This window comes from Lissotriton vulgaris, chromosome 6 (genome assembly GCF_964263255.1).
Source record: "Lissotriton vulgaris chromosome 6, aLisVul1.2, whole genome shotgun sequence".
Taxonomy (NCBI): domain Eukaryota; kingdom Metazoa; phylum Chordata; class Amphibia; order Caudata; family Salamandridae; genus Lissotriton; species Lissotriton vulgaris.
This window is the reverse complement of record NC_141694.1, coordinates 302,032,988-302,051,322: the sequence shown is the minus strand read 5'-3', so window position 1 is coordinate 302,051,322 and position 18,335 is coordinate 302,032,988.

The following is an 18,335-nucleotide window of genomic DNA, read 5'->3' as shown; positions in this document are numbered from 1 at the left end:
GGAGAAATGCTTTATTTCACCTCATTTTTGCTTTTTCCATGTGTGCTGCCTTGTGCAGCACACATGGAAAAAGCAAATTGCCATGCTTTAGGTATGTACAGGAGGATTGGTGTCAGTACAACGCGGATTTTTACAACGTATTCCGTTACAACGGAATTTTTACAACGCAGGATCCATTACATCGGATGCCATTACAACGCATGGCATTACATAGCAGATGGTATTACAACGCATGGCATTACATCGTAAATATAGGTAAGTATACCTTTTTTAAAAAATGTTATTAAGTTAATTTAATTAATTTAATATAAACAATTAAATTAAAATACATTTTAAAATAGCCATTAATTTAATTTAATAAAATAATATCTATTTAATAAATGTAATTTTAATAAAAAATGGAAATAATTTAATTTAATTAAAATAATAAAATTAACTTAATGTACATATTTTTATAATTGAAGATAAATTAAATTAAATTAAATAATTTATTTAATTTAATTAATTTAATTTAAAAATGTAATTAATGTAATAAAATTAATTTTATTTAATAAATATATTTTAATTAATTTAAAAAAGGTAAATATAATTTAATTAACCCAAAACACAAACCTACCCCTGAACCCTAAAAACACCCCTGTACCCCAAAACCCAAACCCTGCCCTAAAACCTAAAAACACCCCTGTACCCCAAAACCCAAACCCTGCCCTAAAACCTAAAAACACCCCTGTACCCCAAAACCCAAACCCTGCCCTAAAACCTAAAAACACCCCTGTACCCCAAAACCCAAACCCTGCCCTAAAACCTAAAAACACCCCTGTACCCCAAAACCCAAACCTTGCCCTAAAACCTAAAACCTAAAAACACCCCTGTACCCCAAAACCCAAACCTTGCCCTAAAACCTAAAAACACCCCTGTACCCCAAAACCCAAACCCTGCCCTAAAACCTAAAAACACCCCTGTACCCCAAAACCCAAACCCTGCCCTAAAACCTAAAAACACCCCTGTACCCCAAAACCCAAACCCTGCCCTAAAACCTAAAAACACCCCTGTACCCCAAAACCCAAACCCTGCCCTAAAACCTAAAAACACCCCTGTACCCCAAAACCCAAACCCTGCCCTAAAACCTAAAAACACCCCCGTACCCCAAAACCCAAACTCTGCCCTAAAACCTAAAAACACCCCTGTACCCCAAAACCCAAACCCTGCCCTAAAACCTAAAAACACCCCTGTACCCCAAAACCCAAACCCTGCCCTAAAACCTAAAAACACCCCTGTACCCCAAAACCCAAACCCTGCCCTAAAACCTAAAAAAAACCCTGTACCCCAAAACCCAAACCCTGCCCTAAAACCTAAAAATACCCAAACACCCCAAAACATATACCTCAGTACCCCAAAACATATACTCCTATACTCATACTTATTAAAAAAATTACTTAAATTAATATATTTAATTTATAATATTTAAAAACATAAATAAATATTTTTATTTATTTTTATTTATAATTAATAATAAAATCAATTATATAATATTAAATAAAATAAAAAAAAATTATATACTTACCAATACTTACGATGTAATGGTATGCGTTGTAATACCATCTGCTATGTAATGCCATGCGTTGTAATGGCATCCGATGTAATGGATCCTGCGTTGTAATAGCTGCGTTGTAACAGCATTACGACGTAAAAGTTGCGTTGTAAGTGATACATACTGTACAGGAAGGTGTCCCTTCCTATACATAAGCAAACATTTTTTTTAAAAATGCCATTCAGTCATTTTCATGTGTGCTGCATAAAGCAGCACTCATGAAAGTGAGAGAATTGCATTTAGGATTGTTTATGTGCAGGAAGGGACACCTTCCCACACATAAACAATCCTCCCCTGCACATAGACACCCTTGCACTCTGGTGCAAGGGTGCCTGCATTGGCGCTAAGTTGTGAAACTTAGCGCCATCGCAGGGGGAAACGCAAGGCTGCACCATATCCTTGTGAATATGGTGCAGCCTTGCTTTTCCGTATTGGCGGAGAGAGGCGTTAAGCCTAGAAGGCTAACGCCTCTCTCTGCCACTTCCTTGTGATAATTCCCCTTAGAATGCTAGTAGTCAATGCCTCTATACTATCAAGGACTACATACAGCAGTTCTATACTTCTGTTCAGCTAAAATATAGAAATTTAGCCCACCTTTAAGTAGTCTGAAATGCAGCTGTATGTCTACTATGTGATCTAAAACAATCGAAACATTGACAGAAGCAAGAACACGTTTTGATTTACTCCCAGTTAACTGAAAAGTATGTTTGAGTCCCCAACACTTCCACACAAATCAATATACTCCAATTCCCTCAATTGCTCGGCCAAGCAGTTACAGTTGTACCGATCTTCAAGAAACCTGAGATGTGACCATCTCTACCTTCTCCAAATCCCTAAAACAAGCCCACAAGCAATAGAGAAAAGCTTCCTCAGTAGCAGCAGAACCCTAGAAAGTGATTACCACCCCACTTTAAAAGTAATCCTCCCTTACTACTTTGGAATAGCCTTAAAAACGTTTCTTTGTAACCAGTAGCATACCCTTTCAATAAATCTCACAACCCTAAGACCAAGAAACCATTTTGTTTAACATTGTATTTAAGAAATAACTTTACTGACTGACTGATTCATTCTAGTCTGTTAGGCAGCAGAGAAAATGAAAAATAATTTACGTCTGTTAGTAAATGATTCTGAGATTTTGTTGCTCATACTGATTTCTGTACCTTGCGAAAGTGATAGTCTACTTCAAAGGCAAACAATACCTTTTATGTGACTCTGGATCATTCACCAATATACTGGAAGACTGGTGGAAGCATCAACAGGATGAGGAACAGGAAAAATATGCAAGATCAAAGACCCGTTTTGCAAGTCTTTAATAGTGATTCATAAGGAATCGCTATTAAGGACTTGCAAAACGGGATTCATGTAGGAATTGCAAAAAATATTGCGATTCCTACATCTTCCTTATTTGCGATTAGCAAATTGCCAATCGCAAATAAGGAATACTCCCCATTCATTCCTATGGGCCTAAAGGCCCATAGGAATGAATGGGGAGTATTCCTTATTTGCGAATAGCAATTAGCTAATCGCAAATAAGATAGCGATTTCAAGGGTGCCAGGGGTGTCCAAAGGACACCCTGTAGCACCCCTGAAATGCAAATTTACACAGGTGTTGCACACACACATGTCCAAAGGACATGTGTGTGTGTAACATGCAACAGAGTAAAATACACTAAAGTGCTTTTTTCTAATTTTTCGCTATTTACCACAAAGTCAGACTTCGTGGTAAATATACGACCAAATATTGCGAATTCGCAATTTCAAATTGGTTAATGAATTGCATTTAAGGAATCTCTAATAGAGATTCCTTAAATCCAATTCCTCGCAAATATGCGATTTCGCAAATAGCGATTTTTGCATTTGGGATGATGAATCGAAAAATCCAAAAATTGCACTCGCAAAGGGCCAGATTCTCAAAATCTGGCCCTTTGCGAGCCCAATTTAGCTTGATGAATCGGGCTTTTAGTCTGAATGGATCTACACCTAACTTGCCACCAAGGTAGAACTTCAAGCAGAAAGAGTGCTTTTTTGATTTGGTAAAATACATTCAGCAGTTTTTGAAACAGTATGTTTTGAAAAATGTGCTGGGCTAAAGATATCTTAGACCATAGCTCACAGCTTTCGACAATGAAACTTGGAATTTTCAAGCATGTCAATGGCATCAATAATAGTTTTTTCTGCAATGTTGAAATTCGTACATTCATCAACATTTGCAAATTTAATTTCGTGAAAAAAATCAGTTAGAAGGGATGGTATCATGAAAGGGTCCAAGCAGCAAAGAGGGGTAGAAATGATCACAGAGGCACAGTCTGTGAAACTACTGAGGGCCTCTTTCCCTCGGAGCCTGCATCTGCAATCCAGCAACGGCAGAGAGGCAAAATGGTTCTTCATTTACACTTTGCAAATGATGCACCATCCCCTTGTGTATGTGCCGGTGACAAATGCACAATCCATATTAAACAAGAGGTTGCGCAACAAACAGCAGCCCCTTTTGCATTCTCAAAATGCTCAGGTACAAAGAGAAAGGTGCAAATTACTGTTCAGCCCAAGGGCTCTTGATGTAATACATCCCCTGGTGTTTGGATTAAAAAGCAAACTTGAAAATAAAAGTCCCACCGCAAAGCAGGCTATATAAATGGTTTATTGAAATATATACCAACCTATGTATATGTGGTTTGTATTGCTAGAGAGTTCTGTAGTGTCAAAGACACAGATGTTGTCAAATATTGATAAGAAGTATTGCTGGATTTGAAGAGTTTATGTGGGATGTCACTGAAGAAGAGTTGGGGTGGCCCGGGTAGATATGGTGATGCTATTCTAAGTCCTGTATGCAGGCATGGAAAAGGTTTGTTTGCCTTGTTTTTTTTAACTTACCTTTCATCTCCTCCCATCTTTTTTTATTTAATTTTAATTTTAATTTTAAAGGTTTTATATAATGCTGGCTAGACACGGAATTATCAGAGCGCTTTATATGAGTATCAGATCATAGTTACAGGTTGCATCGTTACAAAGGTTACACAGTTATTAGAGCATGGCAACATAGTTGTAAGGTCGAGATAAAGATTAAGCACAAATACAGAAGGGGAAGAGCAGGCAAGGGGAGAGATTCAGGAGGAGAGGGGGTAGGAGCAGGGGAAGTATACAGATAATGAAGGCGGGAAAGAGGTGGGGAGGGTGAGAGACACAGCATGGAAAGAGGAGGGGAATGGCGACGGGGACACAAACCGGTAGATGAGTCACAGCAACGTCCAAAGTCCAGTAAGCTGTGATCCTAGGGGAAGTGGTATCACTTCCCTATCTCTGTTGCAAGAGGCTCCCTTTATGCAGTGGACTCTCTCAGAGGGGTCTCTGAGACTCCAAGGCCTACATACTGGATCCTTCCCCTAAAAGGGGAGTGGGAGTGCTTTGACAAGGGGTGCCATACCCTACCTCAGCTATGAGTGGCTCACTTGGCGCAGTGGACTCTCTCAGCTGGTTCGCTGAGACTCCGGAGTACAAATATCGGATCTTTCTCCAACAAGGGGAGAAGGAGTGCTTAGCTACTGGAGTGGGTGAATTTGCCAGCGAGATAGGCAGGTGTGTTGGTCAAGATGTCTTTTTAGGAAATTCACGTAGTTTTGGAAATGATGTGGGCAAGAGGAGCCAGAAGACATCATCAGGTGGAAGTGACATGGTCATTCTCCTTCATGTCCTTGATGCGGCAAGCAGCAGCTCTGAGAATGTAGTCAGCTGAAGATAGTAAATAGTTATTAGAAGCGTCAATGCTTCAAAATAAGAAAATATGGTTATTTTTTAAAGCTGGTCCAGAGGAGTGTACTGAATATTTTGCAGTCCTTAGAGAAGCTTCTACCTGAGGCTTCAGTATATGCTCATCTTCTATCATAGAAAGCAGGGCCCATATTTATTGTTTTTTCATGCAAGCGATACAACTTGCTGCACTGCGTGAAAGGACAGGAGTGCTCCATATTTACCATTATGTGTTGCATTCCTGTCCTCTCCTTGTACAGGGGCACTCAGTGCAGCCTAGCACCAATGCAGGTACCCTTGCATCACAGTACAAGGGTGACTGCGCTGCAGGCAGGATTCTTTTTGCTTTTGTCGCCCCCAGTGGGAAGGATATGCCTAGACCTAGATGTGGGTCCTGTGCTCACTGTGCTGGTGGATTCAAGCTAGCCTGGCTGATGTGGGGTGATACCCCAAAACCAGTCCCAGGATGATTGTTTCTGGTACAGCGAGGACCCGGCCTGGCAGTTTGGGCTGGATTGTTCCCATGGGGAGCAGGACCAAGACTGATTTGCATGTGGCTGCGTCCAAACTGGGGTGGAGTGGCGAGCAAAAAAACAATGGATTAAACCCAGATCTGTGAGCGGGGGGAATGTTTGATTTGTTCAGCATTCCGTCCACTATCTGTTCTTTTTGCTTTTGTTGCCCTAAGTGGGAAGGATATGCCCAGACAAGGGTTCCATGCACAGTTGAGCCACTGGATTTGAGCTAGCCTGGCTGATGAGGGGTGATACCCCAAAACAGGCCCCAGCATAATTATATCTGGTCCAGGGAGGACCCAGTCTGTCATTTCGGACTGAACTGTTCCCACAGGAAGCAGGGTCAAGACTGATTTGGATATGGCTGGGTCCAAACTTGGGCGGTGTGGTGAGCAAAACAGTGGATTAAACCCAGATCTGTGACTGGGGTAAATTATTTGTTTAGCCTTCCATCCATCATCTGTTCTTTTTGCTTTTATCGCCCTAAGTGGGAAGGGTATATCCTAATGTGTGTCTCGTGCTCACTCTGCCACTGGGTTCAAGCTAGCCTGGCTGATAAGGTGTGATACCCCGAAACCAGTTCCAGAATGATTGTTTCTGGTCCAGCGAGAACCCGGCATTGCAGTTCGGGTTGGACTGTTGCCATGGTTAGCAGGGTCAAGACTGATTTGCATATGGCTGGGTTTAAACTGGGGTGGCGTAGTGAGCAAAAAAACAATGGATTAAAACCAGATCTGTGACTGGGGGTGACTGTTTGATTTGTTCAGCATTCTGATTTGTTCAGCATTCCGCCCATCTCTAAGTGGGAAGGTGATGCCCAGACATGGGTCCAATGCTCACTTGTGCCACTGGATTCAAGCTAGCCTGGCTGATGAGGGGTGATGCCCTGAAACCAGCCCCAGGATGCTTGTTTTTGGTCCACAGCGGACTCAGCCTGGCAGTTCCTGCTGGACTTTCATGCAGCAAGGTGGCTTGTTGCACTGCGTTCAATAATAAAAAATGTCTTTTAATCCTAACTTACACTTATATAGTTTCTCTTGCATTGAAATGTGTACCTACAGTACAAATCTCACTCATTGAAACACTGGTTCATCTTTGCATCATACTGCAACCTTTTGGGACACCTTTTGTTTATCCTAAGCATGGGTGTTGGCACCCAAATTTTACTAACAAGGGCACAGCACATTTTTTTTTCACATTTGCTCAACGCATAGGGAAGTTTAGTAAATTTGGAGGAGGAATATTGATAGGCTTTTTGCTGGTGCATCATGGGGGCATATCAGCAAGGACCGGCGATAATTATTGCTAGGCGCGCTTAACGCGAGGATAATTATCGCCGGCTATCGCAGGATTTTATTGCTGAGAGAGCGTGCTATCAGCAACTCTTATCTCCAAAGCGATAAAATTCCATGCGCAAGCTGCCAAATGTGCGATTATTGCTGGGAATTCAGCGATAATCGCACAACGTTTGGCGATAGCTTAATGATAGGGCAGGGCAGACTTAGCCATTATTTCCACCTTCCATTGGATATAACGGCTAAGTCAGACTGAAAGCAGGTGTAAGGAAAGTAACAATAACCACGGTTATCGCTACTTTTCTGAACGCTACGCTACGCAGGTTAGCGAGCAGTTTGCTTATAGGAGAAATGTCGGTTAGCGACATTTCACACGTTATTTTTTTCTCATTATAGATGCAGAGCCGGGCGTTCAGGGAAATGGCGTCAAGGCATGGAAACACGCGCTAACGTGTCCATTCTGATAGGGTGTTAAAATTATCACCGCATTAGCAGCAAAAAGTGCAACTTATGCGTCGATACTGCCCTTGATGATATGCCCCATAGAGTCGGAGGCCTGTGTTATGCACCTGAACTGTGTATATGGGATTCATTTAACCCAATATTTCAATGCTATTTTCGGATAACATAGCTCAGAAACTGAAAGGGGTAAGCTTTGTTCGCTGTTTCCAAGCCGTGCAATCTGAAAAAAAAGCTCAAAGTCACAGTAATTCCTGTTTAAAAAAATTCACTTTATGTCCTTCGGGCGCATAAAAAAGGGGCTCCGTTGCGACCTGCACACCAAAGCCCACCAGGATGATACAAAAACCCCCAGCATATTTTTTAAACAGATGACGTTTTGGGTAATATTTAATGTAGATATGCTGCCATCTAGTGGAACGTTAAGAAAACGCATCTTCGAAATATTGCATTTCATTTTTAGCGCTTTCAGAAATTAGCCTCTTGATCTTCTTGATATTTCCAAAATAAAAAACATACATGCAAAAAATAAAACTTCAGAAATATTACCGACTCAAGCTAGGAATAGGGCAATATTTACATTTAAATTCCTAGGCCCTTATTTATGAGGCCTTGCGTCAGTTTTGCGCCGCCGGTGCGTCACTTTTTGTGACGCACCATCGGCGTACAAAATGCACCTTGTTGCGCCATATTTAAAAAGTGACGCATCTAGGTAGATGCGTCACTTTTTAAACCCCTGCGCCACATTATACCTGCGTCAGGTATAATGTATGCAGAGGGGGTGTTCCCCCGCAAAAAGCCTCGTAGTAGTGACGCAGTGAAATCTATGAGATTTCACTGCGTCACTTTTAGGATGCTGTTGCGTCAAAATCTTGCGCCTGCCTCACAGCAGGCGTAAGACTGACGCAAGCCCTTTCACATGGGGCTTTCCCCATGTGAAAGGACGCATTGCTGGAGTTGCGTCACTTTTGTGACACACTCCAGCAATGCGTCACTTTTGCGCTTACAGATGCGTCAGAAATACTGAGGTATCTGTAAGTAATTGCGACATGATGCATCATACATTAAATATGACGCATCATTGGTGTCGCAAGGAGTGCGCAGTGAAAAGTGACGCATCGCTGTTTTCACGCAGCGATGCGTCACTTTTCATAAATGAGGCCCCTAGAACATATAAGAGGTGATACTCTCGGTTAAGGCCACACAAGTTGGAGAAGAGTTATCAAAAACGACTATATTAATATATTTTCTGTATTCATCATCTGTCGAAGGGAATTTATAAAAAAATAGTTTTTTGCGTTTGCTCCACCACTCTCTTCCTTTTCACAGACCTTGTTGGATTAAGGAATTGTAACACGACCACACTCCAATCATGAGGACACTACGGAAATCTCAAAACACACATTCAGTCCGGAGGAACATACAGTCTAGCAACAGAGGGGCATATTACCAACAACTAGCGATAATTTTTGTCTCTAACTTGTTTAGAGACAAAAATTATCGCCGCACATCGGCGATTTTTATCGCAGATAAACCTTGCTATTAACAAGGTTTATAGCAAATGCGATAAAAAACGGCCGAAATGCATGAATATCGCTGAAAAGTCAGCGATATACATGAATTAGCGAGCTAATGCTCTTAGCCATGTTATCCACCTCCCATTGGATAACATGGCTAACAATTGCTCAGGGTGGACAAAAATATTTACAACAAGGGGTGGTGAGGGACAGAGTCTCTGAATTAAGCAGAAAGCTCTCACCCAGTCAAGAGATCAGGGCTAGATCCAACACCGTTTTTTAGCTCACTGCACCATCCCAGTTTCAGAACCTGGCTGTATGCAAATTAGTCTGTTCCTGTCCCAGTGCATGATGGGAACAGGGCAAACCAAACTACAAAAGCCAATTCTTACACTGGGAAGGAAACAAGCTCCCGGGGACCGGTTTCTGGCATTACAGCCGTCTTCGGCCCGGTTTGCTTGAATCCTGATGGTGCAATGAGCAAGGGTCTCACATCTGAGAATACCCTTCCACGCTTAGGGTGGACAAAAATATTTACAACAAGGGGTGGTGAGGGACAGAGTCTCTGAATTAAGCAGAAAGCTCTCACCCAGTCAAGAGATCAGGGCTAGATCCAACACCGTTTTTTAGCTCACTGCACCATCCCAGTTTCAGAACCTGGCTGTATGCAAATTAGTCTGTTCCTGTCCCAGTGCATGATGGGAACAGGGCGAACCAAACTACAAAAGCCAATTCTTACACTGGGAAGGAAACAAGCTCCCGGGGACCGGTTTCTGGCATTACAGCCGTCTTCGGCCCGGTTTGCTTGAATCCTGATGGTGCAATGAGCAAGGGTCTCACATCTGAGAATACCCTTCCACGCTTAGGGTGGACAAAAATATTTACAACAAGGGGTGGTGAGGGACAGAGTCTCTGAATTAAGCAGAAAGCTCTCACCCAGTCAAGAGATCAGGGCTAGATCCAACACCGTTTTTTAGCTCACTGCACCATCCCAGTTTCAGAACCTGGCTGTATGCAAATTAGTCTGTTCCTGTCCCAGTGCATGATGGGAACAGGGCAAACCAAACTACAAAAGCCAATTCTTACACTGGGAAGGAAACAAGCTCCCGGGGACCGGTTTCTGGCATTACAGCTGTCTTCGGCCCGGTTTGCTTGAATCCTGATGGTGCAATGAGCAAGGGTCTCACATCTGAGAATACCCTTCCACGCTTAGGGTGGACAAAAATATTTACAACAAGGGGTGGTGAGGGACAGAGTCTCTGAATTAAGCAGAAAGCTCTCACCCAGTCAAGAGATCAGGGCTAGATCCAACACCGTTTTTTAGCTCACTGCACCATCCCAGTTTCAGAACCTGGCTGTATGCAAATTAGTCTGTTCCTGTCCCAGTGCATGATGGGAACAGGGCAAACCAAACTACAAAAGCCAATTCTTACACTGGGAAGGAAACAAGCTCCCGGGGACCGGTTCCTGGCATTACAGCCGTCTTCGGCCCGGTTTGCTTGAATCCTGATGGTGCAATGAGCAAGGGTCTCACATCTGAGAATACCCTTCCACGCTTAGGGTGGACAAAAATATTTACAACAAGGGGTGGTGAGGGACAGTGAGATAAATAACGGTGATGGATCAAGCCCTGATCTTTGGACTGGGTAAGAGTGGTCTGCTCAATTCAGACACTCTGTTCATCACCACCCCCTTTTCTGAATCGTTTTTGGCCACTATAGGTGTGGCAGGGTATACTCAGACATGAGTCCCTTTCTCACTGCTCCATCAGGATTCAAGCAAGCCGGGCCGAAGACGGCTGAAATGCCAGAAACCGGTCCCCGGTAGCTTGTCTCCTTTCTGGTGAAGAATTGGCTTGGTAGTTTAGTCTGCCCTGTTCCCATGATGCACTGGGCCAGGGACAGACTGATTTGCATATAGCCAGGTTCTGAGCTGGGATGGGGCAGTGAGATAAATAACGGTGATGGATCAAGCCCTGATCTTTGGACTGGGTAAGAGTGGTCTGCTCAATTCAGACACTCTGTTCATCACCACCCCCTTTTCTGAATCGTTTTTGGCCACTATAGGTGTGGCAGGGTATACTCAGACATGAGTCCCTTTCTCACTGCTCCATCAGGATTCAAGCAAGCCGGGCCGAAGACAGCTGAAATGCCAGAAACCGGTCCCCGGTAGCTTGTCTCCTTTCTGGTGAAGAATTGGCTTGGTAGTTTAGTCTGCCCTGTTCCCATGATGCACTGGGCCAGGGACAGACTGATTTGCATATAGCCAGGTTCTGAGCTGGGATGGGGCAGTGAGATAAATAACGGTGATGGATCAAGCCCTGATCTTTGGACTGGGTAAGAGTGGTCTGCTCAATTCAGACACTCTGTTCATCACCACCCCCTTTTCTGAATCGTTTTTGGCCACTATAGGTGTGGCAGGGTATACTCAGACATGAGTCCCTTTCTCACTGCTCCATCAGGATTCAAGCAAGCCGGGCCGAAGACGGCTGAAATGCCAGAAACCGGTCCCCGGTAGCTTGTCTCCTTTCTGGTGAAGAATTGGCTTGGTAGTTTAGTCTGCCCTGTTCCCATGATGCACTGGGCCAGGGACAGACTGATTTGCATATAGCCAGGTTCTGAGCTGGGATGGGGCAGTGAGATAAATAACGGGGATGGATCAAGCCCTGATCTTTGGACTGGGTAAGAGTGGTCTGCTCAATTCAGACACTCTGTTCATCACCACCCCCTTTTCTGAATCGTTTTTGGCCACTATAGGTGTGGCAGGGTATACTCAGACATGAGTCCCTTTCTCACTGCTCCATCAGGATTCAAGCAAGCCGGGCCGAAGACGGCTGAAATGCCAGAAACCGGTCCCCGGTAGCTTGTCTCCTTTCTGGTGAAGAATTGGCTTGGTAGTTTAGTCTGCCCTGTTCCCATGATGCACTGGGCCAGGGACAGACTGATTTGCATATAGCCAGGTTCTGAGCTGGGATGGGGCAGTGAGATAAATAACGGTGATGGATCAAGCCCTGATCTTTGGACTGGGTAAGAGTGGTCTGCTCAATTCAGACACTCTGTTCATCACCACCCCCTTTTCTGAATCGTTTTTGGCCACTATAGGTGTGGCAGGGTATACTCAGACATGAGTCCCTTTCTCACTGCTCCATCAGGATTCAAGCAAGCCGGGCCGAAGACGGCTGAAATGCCAGAAACCGGTCCCCGGTAGCTTGTCTCCTTTCTGGTGAAGAATTGGCTTGGTAGTTTAGTCTGCCCTGTTCCCATGATGCACTGGGCCAGGGACAGACTGATTTGCATATAGCCAGGTTCTGAGCTGGGATGGGGCAGTGAGATAAATAACGGGGATGGATCAAACCCTGATCTTTGGACTGGGTAAGAGTGGTCTGCTCAATTCAGACACTCTGTTCATCACCACCCCCTTTTCTGAATCGTTTTTGGCCACTATAGGTGTGGCAGGGTATACTCAGACATGAGTCCCTTTCTCACTGCTCCATCAGGATTCAAGCAAGCCGGGCCGAAGACGGCTGAAATGCCAGAAACTGGTCCCCGGTAGCTTGTCTCCTTTCTGGTGAAGAATTGGCTTGGTAGTTTAGTCTGCCCTGTTCCCATGATGCACTGGGCCAGGGACAGACTGATTTGCATATAGCCAGGATCTGAGCTGGGATGGGGCAGTGAGATAAATAACGGTGATGGATCAAGCCCTGATCTTTGGACTGGGTAAGAGTGGTCTGCTCAATTCAGACACTCTGTTCATCACCACCCCCTTTTCTGAATCGTTTTTGGCCACTATAGGTGTGGCAGGGTATACTCAGACATGAGTCCCTTTCTCACTGCTCCATCAGGATTCAAGCAAGCCGGGCCGAAGACGGCTGAAATGCCAGAAACCGGTCCCCGGTAGCTTGTCTCCTTTCTGGTGAAGAATTGGCTTGGTAGTTTAGTCTGCCCTGTTCCCATGATGCACTGGGCCATGGACAGACTGATTTGCATATAGCCAGGTTCTGAGCTGGGATGGGGCAGTGAGATAAATAACGGTGATGGATCAAGCCCTGATCTTTGGACTGGGTAAGAGTGGTCTGCTCAATTCAGACACTCTGTTCATCACCACCCCCTTTTCTGAATCGTTTTTGGCCACTATAGGTGTGGCAGGGTATACTCAGACATGAGTCCCTTTCTCACTGCTCCATCAGGATTCAAGCAAGCCGGGCCGAAGACGGCTGAAATGCCAGAAACCGGTCCCCGGTAGCTTGTCTCCTTTCTGGTGAAGAATTGGCTTGGTAGTTTAGTCTGCCCTGTTCCCATGATGCACTGGGCCAGGGACAGACTGATTTGCATATAGCCAGGTTCTGAGATGGGATGGGGCAGTGAGATAAATAACGGTGATGGATCAAGCCCTGATCTTTGGACTGGGTAAGAGTGGTCTGCTCAATTCAGACACTCTGTTCATCACCACCCCCTTTTCTGAATCGTAACAACTGCTCAGGGCAGGTGTTAGCTTTTGGAGATATTCCCGCTTAGCGCAAATATCTCCAAAAGTTGGTAATAGGAGATAGCGATGTTAGCGACTGTTTTCAGTTGCTAACATCTTGGCACGCCCACTTTGCATCTCATTAGTGATAAATATCACTGACATGCAAAGTGGGGCCCAAGATGGTCGCTATCTCCTACTAGCTGTCGCTAACTGGTGTTAGCGGCAGCTAGGTAATAGGGAGATAATTTTATCTCCGCTTTCTTGGCTTTTAAAGCCAAAAAAGCGGAGATAAACCCCCTTGATAATATGCCCCATAATTCTCTCTCTGTTTGTGCAGGTAACTAGGCTTCACGATCAAACTATAGTGAGCTTTGATTGGTGTTTGGTTAATACCAAAGTGCTTAAGCAAACTATGGGCATATTTATAAAAAAAATCACGCAGCACATGAAGCCACTTTGCTGCACTGCGTGATAGGGAAAGTGCAGACATGTGCCGTATTCAACATTATATGGCGCATTCCTGTCTTTTTTCAGAGCTGGCGCACAATGTGCTGTTGCCTAGCGCCAATGCAGGCACCCATGCACCATGGTGCAAGAGTGTCTGCTTTGTTTTTGTGCTGGAAGGAATGCCTCCTGCAAAAAAACAATCTTCTGAGGCACTTTCCTCTTTCAAGGTGTGCTGCAGAATAGAGCACACATAGAAAGAGGCAAAAGAAGAGGACCAATAAATGTTTTTCTCATCTGTGTGCCTCACCTGGGGCGGCGTAGCATTTTGAAGTGCTCCCAGGTATACCAGTATTGGTAAAGCTGGGAATGCACCAAAATCCATGGGTTGATGTGTGGAAAAACACACGTTCCACACATAGAATGCCTCCCTGGAGCAGAGTAAGGCAATGCAGTGATTTGCGGTTTGTTGAGTTACTCTAGATTTATCCACATGCAGGGCCACGAAAGTGGCTTTGCGTGGCTTGATAAACCTTACTTAGTAGTTGCACAGCCCTTGCTCCCCATTGCGTGGTGCAAGGATGACACAACTGCTTGATAAATATGCCCATATGTATATTTAGTACATAATCTTTTTTAATGCTGTATGAGAGAGAAAATGAACATTTTCAGAAATAAAAAAGAATCCACTGTATGTCTAGTCAAGTCAAAGTCAAAATTACTTTATTCGTATTTCATTTGAAAAGCATAAAAGTACAGATAAATATACATTTCAATCACAATAAATAGGAGAGTACATTTACTTTACAGTCTAATAGTCTTTCTTAACCTGATCACACTTTTAAAATAGCTTACTACACATCCCATCGTCAATTCATCTTCTAAACATTGTGGGGCATATTACCAACAACTAGCGATAATTTTTGTCTCTAACTTGTTTAGAGACAAAAATTATCGCCGCACATCGGCGATTTTTATCGCAGATAAACCTTGCTATTAGCAAGGTTTATCGCAAATGCGATAAAAAACGGCCGCAATGCATGAATATCGCTGAAAAGTCAGCGATATTCATGCATTATCGAGCAAATGCTCTTAGCCATGTTATCCACCTCCCATTGGATAACATGGCTAAGAACTGCTCAGGGCAGGTGTTAGCTTTTGGAGATATTCGCGCTTAGCGCGAATATCTCCAAAAGTTGGTAATAGGAGATAGCGATGTTAGGGACTGTTTCCAGTAGCTAACATCTTGGCACGCCCACTTTGCATGTCATTAGTGATAAATATCACTGACATGCAAAGCGGGGCCCAAGATTGTCGCTATCTCCTATTAGCTGTCACTAACTGGTGTTAGCGACAGCTTGGTAATAGGGAGATAATTTTATCTCCGCTTTCTTGGCTTTTAAAGCCAAAAGAGCGGAGATAAACCCCATTGATAATATGCCCCTGTGTCTTTAGATATGCCACTCTACATCGTCTTAAACCATACTGTTTTAAAATCGGTAATAAAAACAACCTCCGTGGCAACGTGTAGATCCTGCAGAATAAAGTTACATGCAATGTTGATTGTGTCGAGTTACCGTCACAGGGGCATAGTGCTAAGGTACGTGACCATTCGTTCAGTATTGGGAATGTGATAATTCTATGCACAATACCTATTCGGAAGCGTGTCAATAACATACGATCGAAGGGGTGTGTAATATATGACAGATATGGCTGAATTCCCATACATACTAACATGATGTGATTTTCCATAACAGAGTGTTTTTCTTGCTCCACGTGTCAGGGCTTGTCCTTCAGGTGAGAAAGATATTCCTTTTTTAATAACTTCCTGGAGGTGATCTCCATACAATCTGGACTTGAGAATATCTCTGGGTGACCAAATTCGTCTGCCATTTCCTTAATATGTCTTAGCCATGGGATGCAGTATGCATTATCAAGTTTTAAATAATCCATAACAACCTCTCGGTTCAAAGCTGCTTCAGGAGAGTTCCATACCTTGTGCCATAATAATAAAGGACCAGGGGGCATATTACCAAGCAATAGCGATAATTATCGCTATTGCTTGGTTAGAGACAAAAATTTACCGCAGCGCTGCGGCGATTTTTACCGCAAATAAACCTTGGTATTACCAAGGTTTAACGCAAATGCGGTAAAAATCGCCGCAAAGCATGAATATCGCTGAAAAGTCAGTGATATTCATGAATTAGCGAGCTAATGCTCTTAGCCATGTTATCCACCTCCCATTGGATAACATGGCTAACAACTGCTCAGGGCAGGTGTTAGCTTTTGGAGATATTCCCGCTTAGCGCAAATATCTCCAAAAGTTGGTAATAGGAGATAGCGATGTTAGCGACTGTTTTCAGTTGCTAACATCTTGGCACGCCCACTTTGCATCTCATTAGTGATAAATATCACTGACATGCAAAGTGGGGCCCAAGATGGTCGCTATCTCCTACTAGCTGTCGCTAACTGGTGTTAGCGGCAGCTAGGTAATAGGGAGATAATTTTATCTCCGCTTTCTTGGCTTTTAAAGCCAAAAAAGCGGAGATAACCCCCTTGATAATATGCCCCCAGATTTTATAACATCTACAATATAACTCAAACCTACCTCAGAATGACAAATGTGTGTAGCAGTTGATTTGGGTACAGCTAATAGATAGCGCAAACAATTATTTTCACAAATCTGTATAGAATTTGCGTTGGTAAATCCCCATATATCCGCACCATAAGTAGCAGTTGAAACACATTTGGTTTTATATATTGCAAGCAATTCTGGAACCGGTAGAGAGCCCAATTGTCTTGACATACTGACAAGTGCTCCAGTGGCTCTTATAAACATATTTTTGCGGGCAGATTTAGCAGCTGGTCAAGTGCCATTCTGATCAAAATGTATCCCTAGGCAGGCAAAGTTGTTTACGCACTCAGTTTTTTTTACCATTGATGGAGATGTTACAATTCTTTGCAGTTCTTTTACCACACTTCACGCTAAATGTTTTACTTATATTCACTTGCAACCCCCTCGCAAGCATATAATTAACAAAGTGAGTGACTGTTCTCTGCAAACCTATAGGTGTCCTTGACATTAAAACTGCGTCGTCCGCATATAATAATATTGGTACTGAGTTTCCATTAATATGCGGGTAATCATGGGGTAGCTCGGCCAGTTGTTCACCCAGGCTATTGATGTATAGTGTGAAAAGGAACGGGGCAAGGACACATCCCTGCCTCACTCCCTTTCCAATGCCAAAACTAGCCGTGCACTCCCCATTTTTCCCATGTCTCACCATTGCTCCCGCCTCACGATAAAGTTCTCTAATGAATAATAAAATACCATTTTCAATACCCAGCTCCAGTAAAATATCCCATAGTTTATTGTGTATAACACTGTCGAACGGGAAGATAGATCGACAAATGTTAAAAACACATTTCCACTTTTGGCCCTGGTATATTTATCAATAATAAGACTGAGATTCAGACTTTGCTCTATTGTGCCCAGTCCAGACTTAAAACCATATTGTAGCCTTGATAAGACCCCCTTTTCCTCAGCCCATGATTGAAGTTTATTTAAAATTACCCTCCCAACCACTTTTAAAAAGGAATCTAAAAGTGATATAGGTTGATAGCATGTAGGGTCATCACGATTTCCCTTCTTAAAAATAGAAATTAAAATAGCTTCTTTGAATTGAATTGAAAGGAGTTTTATAAAGCACGAACAGCTGCCCTGAGGCGTCCAGGCGCTGGTAGGTAAAGGAAACTTCTGCTGGGGTGGATCGCTGGTGGGGTGAGATTATTTAGACATTTTTCAGTTAAAAAGGAAGGTTTTCATTGTTTGCGAAAGTTGAGTAGGTTAGGGTTGGACCTTAGATGGAGGGGGAGAGAGTTCCATAACTTGGATGCGTTATAGGAAAAGCAGCGGCATCCTGATCTGGCTCTTCGTATCTGTGGGACAACAGTTAAGAAGGCTTTCGATGAACGGAGTTCTTTTTTGGGATGGTAGGGGGTGATCAAGGAGTGATTGATCGCCGGCCCAGATTTCCAGAAGGCTTGGTGAGTGATGCACATGGCCTTGAATTTAAGCCTCTCCCTTACAGGGAGCCAGTGCAGAGTTTTCAGACCAGGCCCTATTGGGGTTCTGCGGGGAATTCCAAGAAGGGTGCGTGCAGCGCAGTTCTGGATCCGCTGAAGTTTGTTTAGGCAGTATTCTGGAGACCCCAAATACAGGGCGTTGCTGTAGTCTATACGAGACTGTATTAGGCCCTGGATGACTACCTGTTTTGCCTCAAAAGGGAGGAGTGGCAGGATT